The sequence below is a fragment of the Heterodontus francisci genome, chromosome 28, assembly GCF_036365525.1.
Source record: "Heterodontus francisci isolate sHetFra1 chromosome 28, sHetFra1.hap1, whole genome shotgun sequence".
NCBI lineage: Eukaryota > Metazoa > Chordata > Chondrichthyes > Heterodontiformes > Heterodontidae > Heterodontus > Heterodontus francisci.
The window spans coordinates 23,123,398-23,147,949 of NC_090398.1; the positions used below are offsets into that span (position 1 = coordinate 23,123,398).

Sequence of the window (24,552 nt, forward strand, 5' to 3'; positions counted from 1 at the left end):
TATTTCATATCCAACTATCAAAATAAATGATTTTATAATGCTGAACTGGATGCTGTGTTGTATTTCAGTTATTTCCCCTCAGCAAATCTATTTCTGGATTTCAAAATTGTCGTTAAATCACTGTCATTCAAATATAAACATGAAGATATGGAAAGCTTATTTTAATAAAAATGTGTTAAAATTAACAATAATCCCTTGGAATTATTTTCAGAACAAAGATTCTCGATCACCCAGTTCAGCTTGGCTGAGAGTTTTAAAAAAAAATTAAACTGAGAACAGTGTTTGTCCGGATACATTCTCTCTTCATTTCTGTGCTCGTTCAAAACAATCACCTGATTATTCTGGGGATCTTTTATTTCGGGGAGGTGGTGGCGTAGTGGACGAGTAACCCAGAGACCCAGGGTATTGCTCTGGGGACATGGGTTTGAATCCCACCACAGCAGAAGGTGGAATTTGAATTCAATTAATAAATCTGGAATTTAAAAAAAAGCCAGTCAAATGATGGCCATGAAACCATTGTCGATTGTTGTAAAAACCCATCTGGTTCACGAATGCCCTTCAGGGAAGGAAATTTGCTCTCCTTACCTGGTCTGGCCTTTGTGACTCCAGACCCACAGCAATGTGGTTAACTCTTAAATGCCCTCTGAAATGGCCGAGCAAGCCACTCAGTTGTACCTAACCGCTACGAAGTCAATAAAAAGGAATGAAACCGGACAGACCGCCTGGCATCGATCCAGGCACTGGAAACGACAACGGCAAACCCAGCCCTGTCAACCCTGCAAAGTCCTCGTTACGAACATCTGGGGGCTTGTGCCAAAGTTGGGAGAGCTGTCCCGCAGACGAGTCAATCAACAGCCTGACATAGTCATACTCACGGATTCATACCTGACAGACAATGTCCCAGAGACTGCCATCACCTTCCTCGGGTATGTCCTGTCCCACTGGCAGGACAGATCCATCAGAGGAGGCAGCACAGTAGTATACAGTAGGGAGGGAGTTGCCCTGGGAGTCCTGAACATCGACTCTGGACCCCATGAAGTCTCATGGCATCAGGTCAAACATGGGCAAGGTAACGTCTTACTGATTACCACCTACCACCCTCCCTCAGCTGATGACTCAGTACTCCTCCATGTTGAACAGCACTTGGAGGAAGCACTAAGGGTGGCAAGGGCACAGAAGATACTCTGGGTGGGGGACTTCAATGTCCAATACCAAGAGTGGCTCAGTAGCGCCACTATTGACCGAGCTGGCCGAGTCCTAAAGGACATAGCTGCTGGACTGGGTATGCAGCAGGTGGTGAGGGAACCAACAAGAGGGGAAAACATACTTGACTTCGGTCTCACCAATCTGCCTGCCGCAGATGCATCTGTCCATGACAGTATTGGGAGGAGTGACCACCGCACAGTCCTTGTGGAGACGAAGTCCCGCCTTCACATTGAGGATACCCTGCTTCGTATTGTCTGGCACTACCACCGTGCTAAATGGGATAGATTTCGAACAGATCTAGCAATGCAAAACTGGGCATCCATGAGGCGCTGTGGGCCATTAGCAGCAGCAGAACTGTATTCAACCACGATCTGTAACCTCATGGCCCAGCATATCCCCTACCCTATCATTACCATCAAGCCAGGAGACCAACCCTGGTTCAATGAAGAGTGCAGGAGGGCATGCCAGGAGCAGCACCAGGCATACCTCAAAATGAGGTGTCAACCTGGTGAAGCTACAACCCAGGACTATCTGCGTGCCAAACTGCATAAGCAGCATGCGATAGACAGAGCTAAGCGATCGCATAACCAACAGATCAGATCTAAGCTCTGCAGTCCTGCCACATCCAGCTGTGAATGGTGGTGGACAATTAAACAACTAACTGGAGGAGGTGGCTCCACAAATATCCCCATCCTCAATGATGGGGGAGCCCAACACATTTGTGCAAAAGATAAGGCTGAAGCATTTGCAACAAACTTCAGCCAGAAGTGCCGAGTTGATGATCTATCTCGGCCTCCTCCTGAAGTTCCCAGCATCACAGGTGCCAGACTTCAGCCAATTCGATTCACTCCGCGTGATATCAGGAAATGACTGAAGGCACTGTATACTGCAAAGGCTATGGGCCCTGACAATATTCTGGCAATAGTACTGAAGACCTGTGCTCCAGAACTTGCCGCGCCCCGAGCCAAGCTGTTCCAGTACAGCTACAACACTAGCATCGACCCTGCAATGTGGAAAATTGCTCAAGTATGTCCTGTTCGCAAAAAGCAGGACAAGTCCAACCTGGCCAATTACCGCCCCATCAGCCAACTCTCGATCATCAATAAAGTGATGGAAGGTGTCATCTACAGTGCCATCAAGTGGCACTTGCTTATCAATAACCTGCTTAGTGACGCTCAGTTTGGGTTCTGCCAGGGCCACTCAGCTCCTGACCTCATGACAGTCTTGGTTCAAACATGGACAAAAGAGCTGAACTCAAGAGGTGAGGTGAGAGTGACTGCCCTTGACATCAAGGCAGCATTTGACCGAGTATGGCCTCAAGGAGCCCTAGCAAAACTGAGGTCAATGGGAATCGGGGGTAAACCCTCTGCTGGCTGGAGTCACACCTAGCGCAAAGGAAGATGGTTGTGGTTGTTGGAGGTCAATCATCTGAGCTCCAGGACATCAATGCAGGAGTTCCTCAGGGTAGCGTCCTTGGCCCAACCATCTTCACCTGCTTCATCAATGACCTTCCGTCAATCATAAGGTCAGAAGTGGAGATGTTCGCTGATGTTTGCACAATGTACAGCACCAGTCGTGACTCCTCAGGTACTGAAGCAGTCTGTGTAGAAATGCAGCAATACCTGGACAACATCCAGGCTTGGGCTGATTAGTAGCAAGTAACATTCGTGCCACACAAGTGCCAGGCAATGACCATCTCTAACAAGAGAGAATCTAACCATCTCCCCTTGACATTCAATGGCATTACCATCGCTAAATCCCCCACTATCAACATCCTAGGGGCTACCATTGACCAGAAACTGAACTGGAGTAGCCATATAAATACCGTGGCTACAACAGCAGGTCAGAGGCTAGGAATCCTGAGGCGAGTAACTCACCTCCTGACTCCCCAAAGCCTGTCCACCATCTACAAGGCACAAGTCAGGAGTGTGATGGACTACTCTCCACTTGCCTGGATGGGTGCAGCTCCAGCAACACTCAAGAAGCTCAACACCATCCAGGACAAAGCAGCCCGCTTGATTGGCACCCCATCTACAAACATTCACTCCCTCCACCACCGACGCACAGTGGCAGCAGTGTATACCATCTACAAGATGCACTGCAGCAATGCACCAAGGCTCCTTAGACAGCACCTTCCAAACCCATGACCTCTACCAACCAGAAGGACAAGGGCAGCAAATGCATGGGAACACCACCACCTGCAAGTTCCCCTCCAAGTCACACACCATCCTGATTTGGAACTATATCGCCATTCCTTCACTGTCGCTGGGTCAAAATCCTGGAACTTCCTTCCTAACAGCACTGTGGGTGTACCTAACCCACATGGACTACGGCGGTTCAAGAAGGCAGCTCACCATCACCTTCTCAAGGGCAATTAGGGATGGGCAATAAATGCTGGCCTGGCCAGTGACGCCCACATCCCATGAATGAGTTAAAAAAAACCTGCTTTTAGCAGAACTTAAAAATGCATCATGTTTCGGCGCTTTAAACACGTCCTGGAGTTTCACAAAATGTTTATCCAAATTTGGTATTTTGGATGTTTGGCGAACCTGATTATATTTTGCAATCAAATTAGTATTTTAGCAGTAATTTAAATGGTCACTGATGTTAGGACCAGGTGAGAAAGGTGTCTAGGGGTCTTTTACTATCTTCACCTGGTCTTATTGTAACAGGGATTAATTTTAAACACACTTTGTTTTACGCTCCCCCTTTGGTGAATCCTTGTTCACAACTTTCCAATTATAAGGCAAAGAAGTTACCACACCAGGTTTTCTTGCGTTTAAAGAAGAAAAGTGAAATGTATTAAACCTTAAACTTAGACTCTAATACAGTTAATGCCGACGGATATACCACGCACCCATACTAGCATGTACATGTGATACACACATGCAAATAGTGACAGAAAAGAGCAGAAGAAAAATAAAATGGAGAGGTTTGAGGCAATCTCTAAAGAGGGTTTTTGTTACTGTGCTTCGAGCTCGCTGTCTTCTTTGGCCTCCTTATCTCGAGAGACAATGGGTAAGTGCCTGGAGGTGGTCAGTGGTGTGTGGAACAGTGCCTGGAGTGCCTATAAAGGCCAATTCCAGAGTGACAGGCTCTTCCACAGTTGCTGCAGCAAAATTGGTTTGTCGGGGCTGTTACACAGTTGGCTCTCCCCTTGCGCTTTTGCCTTTTTTCCTGCCAACTGCGAAGTCTCTTCGACTCGCCATACTTTAGCCCCGCCTTTATGACTGCCCGCCAGCTCTGGCGAACGCTGGCAACTGACTCCCACGACTTGTGATCAATGTCACAGGACTTCATGTCGCGTTTGCAGACGTCTTTGAAGCGGAGACATGGACGGCCGGTGGGTCTGATACCTGTGGCGAGCTTGCTGTACAATGTGTCTTTGGGGATCCTGCCATCTTCCATGTGGCTCACATGGCCAAGCCATCTCAAGCACCGCTGACTCAGTAGTGTGTATAAGCTGGGGATGTTGGTCGCCTCGAGGACTTCTGTGTTGGAGATACGGTCCTGCCACCTGATGCCAAGTATTCGCCGGAGGCAGCGAAGATGGAATGAATTGAGACGCCGCTCTTGGCTGACATACGTTGTCCAGGCCTCGCTGCCATAGAGCAAGGTACTGAGGACACAGGCTTGATACACTCGGACTTTTGTGTTCCGTGTCAGTATGCCATTTTCCCACACTCTCTTGGCCAGTCTGAACATAGCGGTGGAAGCCTTTCCCATGCGCTTGTTGATTTTCTGCATCTAGAGACAGGTTACTGGTGATACTTGAGCCTAGGTAGGTGAACTCTTGAACCACTTCCAGAGCGTGGTCGCCAATATTGATGGATGGAGCATTTCTGACGTCCTGCCCCATGATGTTCGTTTTCTTGAGGCTGATGGTTAGGCCAAATTCATTGCAGGCAGCCGCAAACCTGTCGATGAGACTCTGCAGGCACTCTTCAGTGTGAGATGTTAAAGCAGCATCGTCAGCAAAGATGAGTTCCCTGATGAGGACTTTCTGTCCTTTGGACTTCGCTCTGAGAGGGGCAAGGTTGAACAACCTGCCCCCTGATCTTGTGTGGAGGAAAATTCCTTCATCAGAAGACTTGAACGCATGTGAAAGAGCAGCAGGGAGAAGAAAATCCCAAAGAGTGTGGGTGTGAGAACACAGCCCTGTTTCATGCCACTCAGGATAGGAAAGGGGTCTGATGAGGTGCCGCCATGTTGAATTGTGCCTTTCATATTGTCATGGAATGAGGTGATGATACTTAGTAGCTTTCGTGGGCATCCAATCTTTTCCAGTAGTCTGAAGAGACCATGTCTGCTGACGAGGTCAAAGGCTTTGGTGAGATCAATGAAAGCAACGTAGAGGGGCATCTATTGTTCGCGGCATTTCTCCTGTATCTGACGAAGGGAGAGCAGCATGTCAACGGTCGATCTCTCTGCACGAAAGCCACACTGTGCCTCAGGGTGGATGCGCTCGGCCAGCTTCTGGAGCCTGTTTAAAGTGACTCGAGCAAAGACTTTCCCCACTATGCTGAGCAGGGAGATTCCACGGTAGTTGTTGCAGTCACCGCGGTCACCTTTGTTTTTATAGAGGGTGATGATGTTGGCATCGCGCATGTCCTGGGGTACTGCTCCCTCGTCCCAGCACAGGCATAGCAGTTCATGTAGTGCTGAGAGTGTAGCAGGCTTGGCACTCTTGATTATTTCAGGGATAATGCTATCGTTCCCAGAGGCGTTTCCGCTGGCTAGAGAATCAATGGCATCACTGAGTTCCGATTTTGTTGGCTGTATGTCCAGCTCATCCATGACTGGTAGAGGCTGGGCTGCATTGAGGGCGGTCTCAGTGACAACATTCTCCCTGGAGTACAGTTCTAGGTAGTGCTCAACCCAGTGGTCCATTTGTTTGCGTTGGTCAGTGATTATATCCCCTGATTTAGATTTGAGGGGGGCGATCTTCTTGATGGTTGGCCCAAAAGCTCTCTTAATGCCATCATACATTCCTCTGATGTTTCCGGTGTCTGAGGCCAGCTGAATATGACTGCATAGGTGTTGCCAGTCGTCGTTTGCGCAGTGCCTGGCTGTTGTTTGTGCAGTGCTTCTGGCTGCTTTAGGTGCCATGGATGTTAACTCGCTGGGGGCTTTCTTGTAGTTCAACAGTGCAATGCGCTTAGCGGCTATGACAGGTTCCAGCTCTTCATTATGAGATTGAAACCAGTCTGCATTTCTCTTCGCACGTTTGCCATTGGTGGTCAAAGCTGACTCATAGATGGCGTCTCTGATGTGGGCTCACTTGGTCTCAGCATCCCCTGTGGGAGTGTTTTGAAGGGCTGTTACAAGTGAATTTAGAAATTTTTGTAACAGCTGTGGATGAGAAATTCTGCTCGTGTTGATGCGCGGGTGGCCCTTCTGCTTGGAATGATGCAACTACTTTGGTCTGAGTCTAACCTTGCTGCACACCAGGGAGTGGTCAGTGTCGCAGTCCGCACAGTGGAAGCTGCGTGTGATTTGAACACTGTTTAAAGAGGCTCACCTTGTGACCATGAGGTCCAGCTGGTGCCAATGACCTGATCTTGGGTGCCTCCATGAAACCTGGTGACAGGGTTTAGTGTGAAAGAACGAGTTGGTAATGCAGAGGTTATGATAGGTACACAACTCAAGCAGTCTCTGCCCATTCTCATTCATCCTTGGAACGTCATAGCGCCCAAGGCAGGAGGGCCATGAGTCATGGTCGGCCCCAACCCTGGCATTAAAGTCCCCCAGCAGGAATAGGTGTTCGGTGTTGGGGATGCTGCTAATGATATGGAGTTCCTCGTAGAACTGGTCTTTGGCTTCAGGTGGGGAGCAGAGTGTTGGAGCATAGATGCTGAGTAGGTGTACTGGACCAGAGGTGGTGAGCAGTCGGATGGACAGTATGCATTCCCAGCCATTTGAGGGAGGCTCAACTAATTCAACTAAATGTTCAAAAAGCTTCGTTAAAAGGGTCCGCTCTGGTTGGTGCTCTCATAATCCTGTGCTGGTTCACCTGCTGTTGTTCCTCAGTGTACAATCCTAGTTTACTTCCAGCTGTGGACGTTTCTCATCACTCCGTCATTCACCAGGAGATCTAACTATGACAGAACAGAAAATGAGACAAATATAGACAAATATCATGAATTTGAGTCCCAGGTCACCACATTCCTGTTGTTCGTTTGTTCATTGATGTTTCCTCCTTTCTACCTGAGGATAAAGCCTGTCCTGTGGCCATTCCCTCCCCACAGCAGCACCTCTCAGATCCCAACAAACCCCATTCCATTCTCTAAATTTCCAGTTATTTTACCTCAAAGTTCAATACAGTAACTGACAGCTGTTTATTCGATGGGACTGAACTCACAGGGACACCACCCAGCCGCCCCCAGTGATATAATTCTTTATTATAAACACTGCTCCATTTCTTTCCTATTGCACACTGCAGTTTATGGCACGCTGTGGCTCTCTGCAGTTGACAGCAGGAAATCAATTGCTGTATAGTATCAAAGAATGGTTACTGCACAGAAAGAGGCTATTCAGCCAGTTAATTCGGTGTCAGTTCTCTGAGAGCAATTTAGCTACTCCTACTTCCTTGCCTTTCCTCGTAGCCCTGCAATTTTGTTCCTCTTCAGATGCTTATCTAATTCCCTTTTGAAAGTCATGATTGAATCTATCTCCACCACATGTTTCAGACCATGTGTTCCAGATCATAACCACCTGCTGTGTAAAAATGTTTTTTCTCATGCCTCCTTTGGTCCTTTTGCCATTTACCGTAAAGTTGTGTCCTCTATTTCGCAACCCTTTGCCAATGTAAAGTTTCTCTCTATCTACATTGTTTCGACCATTCATGATTTTTAACACCGCGATCAAATCTCCTCTCAACCTCCTCTCAGGGCAAGAAACCCAGCTTCTTCAATCTACCCATGTAGCTGAAGTCCTTGATCCCCAGAACCGTAAAGCTTTTGCTGCATCCTCTCGAAAGCCATCAGATTCTTCCTGAAGTGTGGTGCCCACAATTGGGCACAATACTCCAGTTGAGGCTACACCAGTGATGTATGAAGGTTGATGATAATTTCCTTGCTTTGTACTCTATACCTCTTTTTATAAAGCCCAGATTCCCATGTGCCTTTACAACTATCTTCTCAACCTGCCCCACCACTTTCAACAATCTGTTCACATATACCCCAGGTCCCTCTGCTAATACTGACCCCTGGGGAACACCACTTATCCCTTGATCCAGCCCGATAAACAAATGTTCACCATTACTCTCTATCTCCTGTCGCTCAGGAAATTCATATCCGTGCTGTCAATGTCCCTTTTATTCCATGGGCTTCAAATTTGTTGATGACTATTATGTTTAACAATCTCAGTCTTGAATATAGTCATTAACTGATTGTCCACAGCCACCTGGGGTAGAAAATTCCATAGATTCACAACCCTCAGACTGAAGAAATTTCTGCTCATTTCAGTTCTCAATGTACCACCCCTTATCTTGCGACTATGATCTCTAGTTCGAGACTCTTCAGCTGCGGCAAGCAGCCTCTCAGCATCTACCCCAACAAGCCTTCTAAGAATTTTATATGTTTCAATGAGATCACCTCTTCTAAACTCCAAAGAATATAGGCTTCATTCTAGTCAATCTCTCCTTATAGACTGTGCCCATCTTAGGAGGCAATCTAGTGAACCTTCATTCATAAGAAATAGGAGCAGGCCATTCAGCCCCTCGAGCCTGCTCCACCATTCAATAAGATCATGGCTGATCTGATTGTGGCCGTAACTTCACTTTCCTGCCTGACCCATTCCACCCCACCCCGTAACCCTTAAATCCCCTGAAGATCAAAAATCAGTCCAACTCAGCCTTGAAGATATGATTCAAATCCAGAAACCCAATTAATTTGTGATTCAAATCTTGAGCGAGCCCCCCAACTAATATAATTCAAATCCCAGATGAGAAACCCAATAAATATGTTACGACTGACCGCTCCTGTCAAAATCCCCAATCAAAATATATTATTCTGATTGTGGTGGGAGACACGCACTGATAATTCACAGATTGCCTAACATATCATTTATAAACTTTCCAAATGAAAGAAAGACCCAGCCAAATTGTACCATCTATTAACCCCCAAATGAGGCTAACCAAACCAGGTGCTTTTAAATCAACAAATTAACTGTTTAATTAAAAAAAATTCTTAAACACTATGAAGATATAAACGACATTTAAAATAGAAAAAAATTAGAGTTCTTGCAAATTAACAGTCCATTGTTGCTTGAAGTCCTCACCGAATGTTGCTTGAAGTCCTCACCGAATGTTGCTTCCCTCTCCAGCGAATTTCAACAATTAACGACTTGCAAACACTTTCAGTAGAATCAATCTAACTTTAGAGTTTTTGACGGATAATAGATTGTCACAGTCTAACTTTGCTTCCTCCAGTTTAAATTACCAGAGATCGCTGTTCTGGCTTGGCTTTTCTTTTAGAATTTTGAGGTAATTAAACGGACAAAAATCCACTTCCTTCAGTTTAAATGGTAGAGAGCTCTTTTTCCAGGTTCGAACGCCAGCTGTCTGTGTCTGTGTCTGTGTTCTGTTAGAACAAACTGTCTTCAACTAAAAAGCCAGTTCAAAATTGAATGGTAACACATGTATCGCTTAACACGCACTCCCAGTGGCTGTATCTATGGTAACAAGAATGCACCCTTTGAATCGCAGTCTCCAAATGGCTGTTTCTAAGGCAACGAAAATGCACCTTCCTATAACTCCCGAGGCTTGCTGCATCTTAAAGCAATAGTAATTCTTTGCAAGCCTTAAAGGCAAACCGCATATTTCTGGAAAAAATACTTCAGGACAATGACAATATATTCAATGACCGGGCCTCCACTGCACTCTGGGGAAGTGCTTTCCAAAGATTAACAACCCTCAGAGAAGAAATTCCTCCTCATCTCTGTCTTAAATGGTCGACCCCTTCATTTTAAACTGTGTCCCCTAGTTCTAGATTACCTCAGGAGGGGAAAACATTATCTCAGCATCTACCCTGTCAAGCCCTCTCAGAATCGTATATGTTTCGATAAGATCACATTTAATTCCTCTAAACTCCAATGAGTATAGGCTCAACCTTTTCAATAAGACAACACCTTTATCCCAGGAATCAACCTAATGAACCTTCTCTGAACTGCTTCCAATGCAAGTATATTTCTCCTTAAATACGGAAGCCGAAACTGTACCAAAACTCTAGGTGTGATCTCACCAGTACCCTGTACAGTTGTAGCAAGACTTTCACACTTTTATACTCCATCCCCCTTGCAATAAATGCCAACATTCTGTTGGCCTTCCTAATTACTTGCTGTACCTACAAGTTCACTTATTGTGGTTCACATCAAGATCGCCCAGATCCATCTGCACTGCAGTACTTTGCAGTCTTTCTCCATTTATATAATATTCTACTTTTCTATTCTTCACATTAAAATGGACAATCTCACATTTTCCCACATTATACTCAATCTGACAAATGTTTGCCCACTCACTCAACCTATCTAAATCCCTTTGAAGACTGTGTCCTCTCACAACTTGCTTTCTGCCCTCTCTTTATCTCTTCAGCAAATTTGGCTAAAATAGACTTGGTCCCTTCATCTAAGTCATTTTTTAAATTTCATGGGATGTGGGTGTCACTGGGAATTCCAGCATTTGTTGCCCATCCCTCATTGCCCTTGACAACTGAATGACTTGCGAAGCTATTTCATAGGGCAGTTAAGAGTCAACCACATTGCTGTGGTCTGGAGTCACATGTAGGCTGTGTTTTGCCTAAAGAGGAAACAACGCTTGGAAAGGAATCTTTGCATTATTGGAAGTAGCTAATTCCTTTGTGCACTCACCTCCAAGAAGTCTCTGCCTCAGGAATGACTTTCTGTTGTCTTTTGTGTTTCTGGGAGTCTAGAAACTCAGTTAAGTTTCTACTGATAGACTGCTAATTCAAAATCTAAATAGACCTTTTGTTATACTCCTTGGTGAAAGATCTGTGTGATGCCTACTGCAGCCAAAGTGCCTTGAAAACCTATCCATTCCAGACTGTTCATCAACTCACCTGGAGAGTTCGAGCGGCATCTGAATATTCGACTCTGCGACACTTCACTGATCTGGGAAAGCAACCAACGAGGACTAAAAACCCAGTTGTTTTATTATTCCTAAGAAACTGCTCAAATTTAAAACATCATTTTAGAACCGGTTAACCGTTGGTTTGTGAATATATGTGTGTGTGCATGAGGGTTAGGAGGAATAAGAAGCATCGATTTATCTCAGTATTGTTTATATTTAGTTTATTAATAAATAGTTAGTTTGTTGTTGTTTAAAGATATCTGATTTGATGCATTTTATTCTGGGGTTAATAAAGTGTTTAATTTGACTAATTTCTGGTAGGGGGAAAACTTAATAATGTGCTGTGACTTGTGGAGTAATGGGACTGAATTGACAGTGCATTGCTCCCACTTCGGTCATACCAAGTCTCATTACCACTACGCCATTTCCCTTAATATAGATCGCAAATAGGTGAGGCTCCAGCACTGATCCCTGTGGCATTCCAGTAGGACCTTTCCAGAATCTAGGGAATTTTGGAAGATTACAACCAACGTATCCACCATCTCTGCAGCCACTTCTTTTAAGACCCTGGGATGCAGGCCATCAGGTCCAGAGGACTTGTTACCTTTAGTCCCATTCGTTTTCCTGGTACTTTTTCTCTAGTGATGTGGATTGTTTTAAGCTCCTCTTAATTTTCTGCTACTCTTGGGATGGGTTTTGTGTCATCTACCCTGAAGACAGCTACAAAATACTTGTTCAAAGTCTCTGCCACTTTCTTGTTTCCCATTATTAATTCCCTAGTGTCATCCTCTAAGGGACCAACGTTTACTTTAGCTAGTCTGGATTATTACCTGAGCCACGTGCAATTTGGCATAGGGCAAATAAGATTAGAGAAATGAATGCATGGCTGAAAGACTGGTGTGGTAGACGTGGATTCTGGTTTGTGAGGCACTGGCACCAGTACTGGGGAAGGTGGGGGGCTGTACCGTTGGAATGATCTGCACCTGAACCGTGCTGGGACCACTGTTCTAGCGAGCCGCACAACTAGAAGTCGAGAGGGTTTAAACTAAATAGTGGGGGCAAGGGATCAAATTTGGGAAAATGTGGTAAATCAAAGAGTAGAGACAAGGCAAGAGAGAAATATATGAAGGTGGGAAATGATAAACAGACCATGACAGGAAGGGACAGAGAGTACAAACATGAGAGTAAATCAGAATATCAGCCTAGAGGTTACAAAAATAATAAAAGGACAAAACAAAAGACTTTGTATCTGAATGCATGTAGCATTCGAAACAAAACAGATGAACTGATACCACAAATAGAAAAAAATAAGTATGATCTGATAGCCATTACAGAGACATGGCTGCAGGATGACTTAGATTGGGACCTGAATATTGAAGGGCACATGACACTTAGAAAGAACCGGAAGCTGAGAAAAGGTGGATGGGTGGCTCTGTTAACTAATGATGATATTAGCACAATAGAGAGGAATGACCGAAGTTCAGGAAACCAGGATGGAGAAGCTGCTTGGGTAGAGATGAGAAATGATAAAGCCAAGACGTCACTTGTGGGAGTGGTGAACAGGACCTCTAACATTAACCACATGGTAGGACAGGGTACAAGGAAAGAAGTAATGGGAGCTATTCAGAAAGGTAGAGCAATAATCATAGGGGATTTTAATCTACATATGGACTGGAAAAATCAGATGGGCAAAGGTAGCCTGGACTGATATTTCTTGGAATGTTTTTGGGATAGTTCTGAAGCCAACCAGAGAGCAGGCTCTACTGGACCTGATATTGGGCAATGAGATAGAATTAATTAATGTCCTCAGAGTGAAGGGCGCTCCGAGGCAGCAGCAATCATAATATTGAATTTTACATTCAGTTTGAGGGAAAAAGCGGGCCTAAGACTCGTATTTTAAACATCAGTAAGGGCAAGGTGAGGGCATGAAAGCGGAGAAAGCTGAAGAGAACTGGCAAATTATGTTAAGGGATAGATCAATAGGGATGCAGTGACAGACATTTAAGAAGATATTTCAGAATACATAGAATAGATACATTCCAACGAGAAAGAAAAATTTCAAGGGAGGTGACCCATCATCTGTGGTTAACAAAAAAATTAAAGATAGTCTCAATCTTAATGAAAAAGCATATAATTGCACAAAGATAAGTGGTAGGTCAGAAGATTGGACAAAATATAAAATAAGCAAAGAATGACTCAAAGCTTAATAAGGAGGGCAAAAATTAGAGTGCAAGAGAAAACTAGCTAGAAATATGAAACAGATAGTAAGAGTTTCTACAGATACTTAAAAAAGAAGAGTTAACAAAGTGAGCATTGGTCCTATAAAAGCGAGTCTGGGGCATTAAGGAATGAAAATGAAATGACAGATGTATTGAGGAGGTACTTTTCACTGGTCTTCATTGTAGAGGACACAAGTAACATCTCAGAAATAGTTGTAAATCGGGAAATGGAAGGGATAGAGGAATTCAAGAAAATTGCAATCACTAGGGAAGTGGTCCTGAGCAAACTGTTGGAACTGTGGACTGACAAGTCCCAGGGTCCTGATGGACTTCATCCTAGGGTTTTAACTAGTGGCTGGTGAGATAGTTGATGCATTGATTTTAATTTTACAAAATTTCCTAGATTTGGGGAAGGTTCTATTAGATTGGAAAATAGTGAATGTAACTCCTTTTATTTTAAAAAGAGGGAGACGGAAAGTCGAAAACAACAAGCCAGCTGGCTTAACATCTGTCTTTGGGAAAATGTTCGAATCTATAACTGAAGATGTTATAGCAGGGCACTGAGAAAAATTCAAAGTAATCAGGCAGAGTCAATATAGTTTTGTGAAAGGGAAATCATGTTTAACCAATTTATTAGAGTACTTTGAAGAAGTAACATGTGCTGTGGATAAAGGGAAACTGGTTGATGTACTGTACTTACATTTCCAAAAGGCATTTGACAAGGTGCCACATCAAAGGTTTTTGCAGAAAATGAAAGCTCATGGTGTCGGGGGTAACATATTGGCATGGATAGAAGATTAGCTAGCTAAGAGGAAACAGAGACCAGACATAAATGCGCCACAGGAATCAGGGCTGGGCCTCAACTTCTTACAAATTATATCAATGACTTGGATTGGATGAACAACTATAGATATGGTTGCTAAATTTGCTGATGACACAAAGATAGGTATCAAAAGTAAGTTGTGAAGAGGTCATAAGGAGACTACAAAGGGCTATGGATAGGTTAAGTGAGTGGGCAAAGATCTGGCAAATGGAGTATAATGTGGAAAATGTGAAATTGTCCATTTTGGCAGGAAGAATAAAAACAAAGCATTTTATCAAAATGGTGAGAGGTTGTGCAGCTCTGAGATGCAGAGGGATCTGGGTGTCCCAGTGCATGAATCGCAAAATGTTAGAATGCAGGTTCAGCAAGTAATTAGGAAATCTAATAGAATGTTATTGTTTATTGTGAGGGGTATTGTAAATGAAATTAGGGAGGTTTTGCTACAGTTATACAGGGTATTGGTGAGACCACATCTAGAGTATTATGTACAGTATTGGTCTCCTTATTTAAGGAAGAATGTAAATGCATTGGAAGCAGTTCAGAGAAGGTTTACTAGATTAATACCTGGAATGGGTGAGTTGTCTTTTGAAGAGAGGTTGGACAGGGTAGGCTTGTATTTGCTGAAGTTTATAAGAGTAAGAGGCAACTTGATTGAAACATATAAGATCCTGAGGGGTCTTGACAGGGTGGATGTGGAAAGGATGTTTCCTCTTGTTGGAGAATCTGGACTTGGATTCACTGTTTAAAAATAAGGGGTCGCCCATTTAAGACAGAGATGAGGAGAATTATTTCTCTGAGGGTCATGAGTTTTTGGAACTCTCTTCCTCAAAAGGCAGTGGAAGCAAGACTTTGAATATTTTTAAGGCAGAGGTCGATATTCTTGATAAGCAAGGGGGTGAAAAGTTATTGGGGGTAGGTGGAATGTGGAGTTAGAATCATATCAGCCCCTTGATCTTGTTGAATGGTGGAGCAGGCTCGAGGGCCCTCGAGTAATTTGTATGTCCATGTAGTTATCAATGACATAGGACTAGGAAAGAGCTTCTGCATAGAGAGTATGAGGAGCTAGGCACTAACTTAAAAAGCAGAACCTCAAAGGTAATAATTTCTAGACTATTAATCGAGCCACGTAAGATAAATAAGATTGGAGAGTTAAAATAAAAACAAGAAATGCTGGAAATACTCAGCAGGTCTGGTAGCATATGTGGAGAGCGAAGCAGAGGTAGCGTATCAGGTCAGTGATCCTTCATCAGAACTGGCAAATATTAGAAATGTAATAGGTTTTAAGCAAGTAAAGCGGGGATGGGAGAAGAGATAACCAAAAAGAAAGTGTTGATAGAACAAGGTCACAGAGAATAACTGACCAGAAGGTCATGGAGCAAAGGCAAACGGTATGTTAATGGTGAGCTGAAAGACAAAGAGTTAGTACAGAGAGGGTGTTCATTGACAGAAAAATGAACAGCCTTGGCCCAAAGCACAAACATGAAAAAAACAGTGGGTTGGCACAGTAGAAACAGAAAGTAAACAAACTAAACAAAGAAAAAATAACTAAAAATAAAAAGGTGGGCCCTCCATGCTCTGAAATAATTGAACGCAATGTTCAGTCCGGCAGGCTGTAGCTTGCCTAATCGGTAAATGAGATGCTGTTCTTCGAGCTTGCGTTGATGTTCACTGGAACACTGCAGCAATCCCAGGACAGAGATGTGGGCATGAGAGCAGTGGGGTGTGCTGAAATGGCCAGCAAGCAGAAGCTCGGAGACATGCTTTCGGACTGAGTGGAGGTGTTCCGTAAAGCGGGCACCCAGTCTGAGTTTGGTCTCTCCAATGTAGAGGAGACCAAATTGTGAGCAGTGAATATAGCATACTAAATTGAAAGAAGTACAAGTAAATCACTGCTTCACCTGAAAGGAGTGTTTGGGGCCTTGGATAGTGAGGAGAGAGGAGGTAAAAGGGGAGGTGTCACACCTCCTGCGATTTCAGGGGCAGGTGCCGTGGGAAGGGAACGAGGTGTTGGGGGTAATGGAGGAGCGGACCAGGGTGTCATGAGGGAACGATCCCTTTGGAATGCTGTCAGGGAAGGGAAGATGCGTTTGGTAGTGGCATCACGCTGGACATGATGGAAATGGTGGAGGATGATCCTTTGGATATGGAGGCTGGTGGAGTGGAAAGTGAGGACAAGGGGAACCCTGTCACGGTTCTGGGATGGAGGGGAAGGGGTGAGGATAGAGGTGCAGGAAATGGACCGGATACGGTTGAGGGCCCTGTCAACCACAGTGGGGGGTAGTCCTCGGTTGAGCAAAAAGGAAGACATATCAGAAACGCTGTCGAGGAAGGTAGCATCATCAGAGCAGATGCGTCGGAGCTGGAGAAACTGGGCGAATGGAATGGAGTCCTTACAGGAAGCAGGGTGTGAAGAATTGTAGTTGGGGTAGCTGTAGGAGTCACTGGGCTTATAATGAATATTAGTAGATAGTCTATCCCCAGAGATGGAAACAGAGAAGGCGAGGAAGGGAAGGGAAGTGTCGGAGATGGAGCATGTAAAGGTGAGAGTTAAGTGGAAATTGGAAGCAAAGTTGAGATAAAGTTTTCCATTTTGGGGCAGGAGCAGGAAACGGCACCGATACAGTCATCAATGTACCGGAAAAAGAGTCACGGGAGGGGCCTGAGTAGGACTGGAACAAGAAATGTTCGATATATCCCACAAAAAACAGGCATAACCAGGCCGGGCCAGTAGGTGTGGGTGTGGGGCTGGGCCAGGGGGTGTGGGTGCGGGGCTGGGCCAGTGGGTGTGGGTGCGGGGCTGGGTCAGTGGGTGTGGGTCAGTGGGACGGGGCAACAACAACACGTACAGGGTCGATGTGAAGTCAAGGCCTAGTTTGCAGATCCTCACTGCAAAGAAAAGATTAACTTCAGGAAGTTAGATGAACACACGAGGGGAAGGAATTAGAAGGTTATGCTTATTGGGTTTGATGAAAAGAGGTAGGAGGAAGATCGTGTGCAGCATAAACAAGGAGCAGTTGTGTCTAATGATCTGTTTCTGTGTTGTTCGTTCTGTGTGAAAAGGGAAGTGACAATGACAGATTTTCTGCAGCAGTTTTGTACAGAGATTATTGGAAACTTTGCTCTAATTCTGTAGTTTGCATTGGAACAAGATTCTAGTCTCCCTGCCAGATTCTGGCACGAGGAATATTCTATAAAACTGAGCTGAGTTTAACTGTTTCTACAACATTAAACCATTAATGAGACTTGTGTTCATGTCTCGGGAGGTGATGAGGTCAGTGACAGTCCTGTGGGCAGTAGCTTGATGTTCGATGGTGGGGTCATGGTCTGGGGGAAGTAGGAAGAAGTGTCTGAGAGTCGGCGCTGAGCCTCTGCAAGGTAGAGATTGGTACGCCAGACAACAACAGCACCACCCTTATCTGCAGGTTTTATGACAATGTCAGGGTAAGACCTGAGAGAACACAGTGCAACAAGTTCAAAGGGGGACAGGTTCGAGTGAGTGAGTGAGGGGGCAGAGAAATTGAGATGGCCGATGTCTCACTGACAGTTTTCAATGAAAAGATCAAGAGTGGGTAAGAAGCCAGAGGGAGGGGTCCAGGTGGAGGGAGAATGCTGGGGGTGGGTGAATGGGTCTGCTGGTTGGTGGGAGGACTCCTGGTCAAAGTGAGCCCGGAGGCAAAGGCGACGGAAGAAGAGCTCAAAGTCATGCCGAGGGCGAAATTCATTGAGGTGGGGACGTAAGGGGATAAAACCCAGTCCTTTGCTGAGTACAGAACGTTCAGCGTCAGAGAGGGGAAGGTCAGAGGGGATAGTGAATACACGGCAAAGGGTCAGATCAGGAAGGGTGGGGTCAGAGGGAAGTGAAGGGGAAGAAGGATCTGGAGGGGCATTAGTCCCCATTTGGCCGCTGGAGTTTGCGTTCCTTAACATCTGAAAGGAAGAAAAAAGTTTTTTGTTAATGCATCAGATAAGACGAAGGATGAAATGAATTTGCGGAGTAGAACAGCTTTGAGATAAGGTGAGGTGGTGCTTCTGGAGAGAGAGGTCCAGTGTGTACATGTGGTGGCGCATTGCACTGAGTGTGGATCTTAGGATGTGGCTAGAACAGCAGTCCGAGGAACGTTGTATTTCTCGGAGATACCTGTAATCCTGGGTGGATTCAAAACATGAAGGATGAAACTTCAGTTGGAATCCACATGGAATAAGTCGGAGCCGGAGACAGTCGCTGAGGAAGGAGATGTGGCTGTGAAAATGAGTTTTGGTCGACACTTTATCAAATACCAGGAGGGAAATAGAAAGCAATGAAGGTGAACAAGGTAAAAGAGACAAACGAAAATCCCGTTAGAGAGAAGAGCAGAACTTCTTCAAGGTGGGCATTCCTGGAGAAGTGGCAGTGAATTAAACACTAAAATAAAAGCAAAATACTGCAGATGCTGGAAATCTGAAATAAAAACAAGAAATGCTGGAAATCTTCAGCAGGTCTGGCAGCATCTGTGGAGAGAGAGAAGCAGAGTTAATGTTTCAGGTCAGTGACCCTGTATTTTATTTTGTTTGTTTTAGTCCAGCAGCTGTTGGTGTTGACTCTCCATGTTCCCATTGACATTTCCTCCACAACATCCAACTTTGTTTTTAACTTTCTTTCGGAATTCCAGATTCTTTCTCAACCTCCTCTGCCGCGCAGGCGCAGTCAGAGCCCTACAACTGCGCAAGCGCAAGTTTAGCCTTACCACTGCGCAGGCGCACAGTATGCCTTTCTTCCGGGTTATCTCCGCGGCTGGTCTGTGAGTGACGGTGAGGAACAGTTAGAACATTGTATAGTATTAATATCGAGTAAAATAGCATCAATATAGAGAGATAGAGTATTAATATAGTAATAATACAGTGATATAGTATTAATATAGTTATAGTATTAATACAGTGTTAATAGAGGGTTTGGTCTGGTTGGGTTAATCTGCTTCACCGATGAAAATAAAATAATGAAAAGGACAAATAACAAAATTAATAAACTGACAGGTTTCAACCAAAATCTGGGTTTTACTAATCACACTTATTTCCCATTGTTACATCTGTTTCTCAATTTAACACAATATTGGATGTAATGATTGATCATTAACTGGTGATAAAATTATAACAATGTTATTTTTGCAGGATACATTTTTAAACTTGATTAAATGTAATTACTTTGTGTTCTGTCAGAATAAAGAGTTCTCAATGGTCACCTGATCCAGCTCCCAGCCTCGACCGAGGGTTTTTATTAAACTGAGAACAGTGTTTGTTCTGCTACATTGTAGATTCATTGCTGTACTCGTTCAACACAAATCACCTGGTTATTGTTGGGACCTGCTTTCAACAGGAAATGAAACGACCATGTTTTAGCCCTTTAAACACTCACTGGAGTTTTATTCCAGGAATCCAGATGTTCCTACTCCTGAAATGTATGTTGTAATCCTTGCACTTCTGAAATATCAAATGTTTTGGCATTGAATTCAGTATGTTCGCAGCAAGTTAAACAGTTACTGCTAACAGTTCGAGGGTTAGATGGACCCAGTGTGATCAGACAGTGTGTAACCTGGGGAGGATGGACCCAGTGAGATTATGCAGTGTGTAACCCGGGGAGGATGGACCCAGTGAGATCAGACAGTGTGTAACCCGGGGAGGATGGACCCAGTGAGATCAGACAGTGTGTAACCCGGGGAGGATGGACCCAGTGTGATCAGACAGTGTGTAACCCGGGGAGGATGGACCCAGTGTGATCAGACAGTGTGTAATCTGGGGACGATGGACCCAGTGAGATTATGCAGTGTGTAACCCGGGGAGGATGGACCCAGTGAGATTATGCAGTGTGTAACCCGGGGAGGATGGACCCAGTGAGATCAGACAGTGTGGGAAACCCGGGGAGGATGGACCCAGTGTGATCAGACAGTGTGTAACCCGGGGAGGATGGACCCAGTGAGATCAGACAGTGTTTTAACTTTGGGGAAACTTCTAGAAACAGTAATTCGGGACAAAGTTAATCGATGGACAAATTTGGGTTAATTACAGGAAAAAAACAGGCTGAATTCGTTCAGATAAAATCATGTTTAACTGACTTGCTGGAGTTGTTGAAGGGGAAACTGAGATGGTTCATGAGGGATCATAGGAAATAGGAGCAGGAGTAGGCCATTCGGCCCGTCGAGCCTATTCTGCCATTGAAACGGATCATGGCTGATCATCTACCTCTCTGCCATTTTCCCCACTATCCCCATTTCCCTTGCTGTTAGTATTCAGAAATCTATCGATTTGTGTATTAAACATGTTCAATGACTGAGCTTCCACAGCCTGCTGGAGTAGAGAAGTCCATAGATTCACCACCCTCTGAGTAAAGAAATTCCTCCTCATCTCAGTCTTAAATAGCCAGCACCTTATTCTGAAACTGTGTCCCCTAGTTCTGGACTCACCAGCCAGGGGAAACATCCTATCCACATCTACCCTGCGATCACCTCTCATTCTTCGAAGCTCGAGAGAATACAGGCCCAGTTTCTGCAATCTTTCCTTGTAAGACAATCCCACCGTCCCAGAGATTAGTCTGGTGAATCCCCATTGCACTCCCTCTATGGCAAGTATATCCTTACATAAGGAGACCAAAATTGTACACAATACTTCAGGTGCAGTCTCTCCAAGGGTTTATACAAGTGAATCAATACATCTTTCCTCCTGTACTCAAATCCACTTGTAATGAAGGCCAATGTACCATTTGTCTCAGTCGCTTGCAGCACCTGCATACTAGCTTTTAGTGACTTGTGAACAAGGACACCCAGGTCTCTTTGGACATCAACATTTCCCAACCTTTCACCATTTAAGAAATGCTCTGCAATTGATCCCCATATCCAAATCATTTATGTAGATTATATCGAGGGTAATTCTGTTGATGTAGTCTACATAGACTTCCAAAAGGCCATTGATACAGTGCCACACAACAGACTTGTGAGCAAAGTTATATCTTGTGGAATAAATCGATACAGAATTGGCTGAGTGACAGTTGTAGTTAATGGATATAAAAACAAGAAATGCTGGAAATACTCCGCAGGTCTGGCAGCATCTGTGGAGAGAGAGGCAGAGTTAAGGTTTCAGTTAACATTCTGAAGACAGGTTACTGACCTGAAACGTTAGCTCTGCTTCTCTCTCCGCAGATGCTGCCAGACCTGCGGCGTATTTCCAGAACTTTCTGCTTTTATTTCAGAATTCCAGCATCTGCAGTATTTTGCTTTTATTTTAGTGTTTAATGGATGTTTTTGTCGTGGAGTTCCACAGGAGTCAGTGTCGGGACCCTTGATCTTCCTGATATATATTAATGATTTACACCTTGGTGTACAGGGCACAATTTCAAAATTTGCAAATGATGGAAAACTTGGAAGCATTGTGAACTGTGAGGAGGATAGTGTAGAGCTTCAACAGGACATAAGCTGGTGGAATGGGGCACAAGTAACAGATGAAGTTCAATGTGGAGAAAAGTGAAGTGGTTCGTTTTAGTAGGAAAAAAATGGCGAGAGAATATAAAATAAAAAGTACAACTCTAATGGCGGTGCAGGAACAGAGGTACCTCGGTGTCTATGTGCTTATGTCATTGATGGTGGCAGGGCAGGTTGAGAATGAGTAATAAAGCATACAGAATGCTTGGCTTTATGAATAGGGGAATAGAGTACAAGAGCAAGGAGGTTATGTTGAACTTGTATAATACACTAGTTTGGCCTCGAGGGGTTTATTGCATCAGGTTCTGGGCGCTGCATTACAGGAAAGATGTGAATACGTTGGAGAGAGTGCAGAAAAGATTCATGAGAATGGTTCCGGGGATGAGGAACATCATTTACATGGGAGCAGGAGTAGGCCATTCAGCCCAACGAGCCTGCCCCGCCATTCAATACGATCATGGCTGATCACCCACTTTAATGCCTTTTTCCCACACTATCCTCATATTCCTTTCTGTCATTGGTATTTAGAAATCTGTCAATCTCAGCTTTAAACATACTCAATGAACGAGTATCTACATCCCTCTGGGTTAGAGAATTCCAAAGGTTCACAACTCTCTGAGTAAAGAAATTTCTCCTCATCTCTGTCCTAAGTGGCTTCCCCCTTATTTTAAAATTGTGTCCCCTGGTTCTAGACTCCTCAACCAGGGGAAACATCTGAGCTGCATCTACCATGTCTATCCCTTTAAGTATTTTGTAGGTTTCAATGAGATCACCTCTCATTCTTCAAATCTCGAGAGAATACAGGCCCAGTTTCCCCACTTTCTCTTCTTGGACTGTTCCGCCATTCCAGGGACGAGTCTGGTGAACCTTCATTGCACTCCCTGTATGGCAATAATATCCTTCCTAAGGTAAGGAGACCAAAACTGCACACAGTACTCCAGGTGTGGTCTAACCAAGGTTCGATACAATTGAAGCAAGATTCCACTACTCCTGTACTCAAATCCTCTTGCGATAAAGACTAATATACCATTAGCCTTCTTACTTGCTTGCTGCACCTGCATGTTAGCTTTCAGTGACTGATTGACCAGGGCACCCAGGTCCCTTTGTACATCTACATTTTCTAATCTCATACTATTTAAGAAATACTCTGTACATCTTTTCCTCCTACCAAAGTAGATAACCTCACATTTTTCCACATTATATTCCATCTGCCACGTTCTTGCCCATTCACTAAGTCTGTCCACATTCCCTTGAAGCTGCTTTGCATTTTTATCATAACACACATTCCCACCTAGTTTTGTGTCATCCACAAACTTGAAAATATTACATTTGATCCCGACATCCAAATCTCTGATATATTTTGTGAACAACTGGGGCCCAAGTACTGATCCTTGTGCTACCCCACTAGTCACAGCCCGCCAACGCGAGAATGGCGCGTTTATTCCCACTCTCTATTTTCTGCCTGTTAACCAATCCTTAATCTATGCCAGTATATTACCTCCTATCCCATGTGCTTCAATTTTGCTAACCAACCTCCTGAGGGGGAATTCATCAAAAGCCTTCTGAAAATTCTGCAAATATTTGGGGCGGCGCAGTGGTTAGCACCGCAGCCTCGCAGCTCCAGGGACCCGGGTTCGATTCTGGGTACTGCCTGTGCGGAGTTTGCAGGTTCTCCCTGTGTCTGCGTGGGTTTCCTCCGGGTGCTCCGGTTTCCTCCCACACGCCAAAGACTTGCAGGTTGATAGGTTAATTGGCCATTACAAATTGCCCCTAGTATAGGTAGGTGGTAGGGAAATATATAGGGACAGGTGGGGATGTGATAGGAATATGGGATTAGTGGAGGATTAGTATAAATGGGTGGTTGATGGTCGGCACAGACTCGGTGGGCCGAAGGGCCTGTTTCAGTGCTGTATCTCTAAAACTAAAACTAAAATTACATCCACCGACTCCCCTTTATCAATTCTGTTAGTAACAGCCTCATAAAACTCCAGCAGATCCGTCAAACATGGTTTCCCTTTCATAAATCCATATTGACTATGCCCAATCAGATCATTGCCTATGTACTGTCATACCTTTTAATGAATTTTCCCAATCCACCTTATCCAATTTGTCCCTCATGCCTTCTTAATTTCCATTGCCAATTTAAACCCTGGCTTCAGATTCAAATACCTCACTTTCAAACATAATGTAAAATTCTAGCATATTATGGTCGCTCATCCCTAAAAGTTCTTTTACTACAAGATTATTAATTAGCCCTTTCTCATTGCATAATATTAGATCTAAAATAGCCTGTTCTCTCATCAGTTCCTCAACATACTGCTCTAGAAAACCATCCCAAACGTGCTCCAGGAACTCGTCCTCCACAGCAATAGTGCTCATTAGGTTTACCCAGTCTATGTGCAGATTGAAGTCACCCATGATTACTGTATTACCCATACCATATGCTTCTCTAATCTCCTGATTAATACCTTACCCCACACTACCGCTACTGTTTGGCCTATCAACAACTCCTACCAATATTTGCTGTACCTTGCTGTTTCTTAGCTCCACCCAAACAGATTCCACATTTGTTCTTCCGATCTGAGATCCTCACTTACTAATGTACTAATCCCATCCCTTATTATCAGCGCAACACCACCTCCTTTTCCTTTTTGTCTGTTCTTCCTAAAAGTTGAATATCTTTGAATATTCAGTTCCAATCTTGGTCACCCTGTAATCACATTTCCGTTATGGTGATTATTGCCTCTATTTGGGCCTTTAAATCATCTATCT

The 24,552-nt window shown here is 44.4% G+C and overlaps 1 protein-coding gene across 12 annotated transcripts in view; it reads left to right on the top strand.

Annotated features, from left to right (window-relative positions):
- LOC137385135 (NACHT, LRR and PYD domains-containing protein 12-like) overlaps positions 1 to 24,552 on the top strand; it is a 122,975-nt gene that overhangs the window by 635 nt on the left and 97,788 nt on the right. For 10 of the 12 annotated variants that reach the window (XM_068059961.1, XM_068059966.1, XM_068059963.1 and 7 more), the window contains exon 1: positions 19,073 to 19,123. The exons of 1 other annotated variant lie outside the window; for it this stretch is intronic. The gene's annotated coding sequence lies outside the window, so the exon portion shown is untranslated. Of the gene's footprint in view, positions 1 to 19,072; positions 19,124 to 24,552 lie in introns of those variants that run through there. One more of the 12 variants, XM_068059967.1, reaches the window with a different exon arrangement.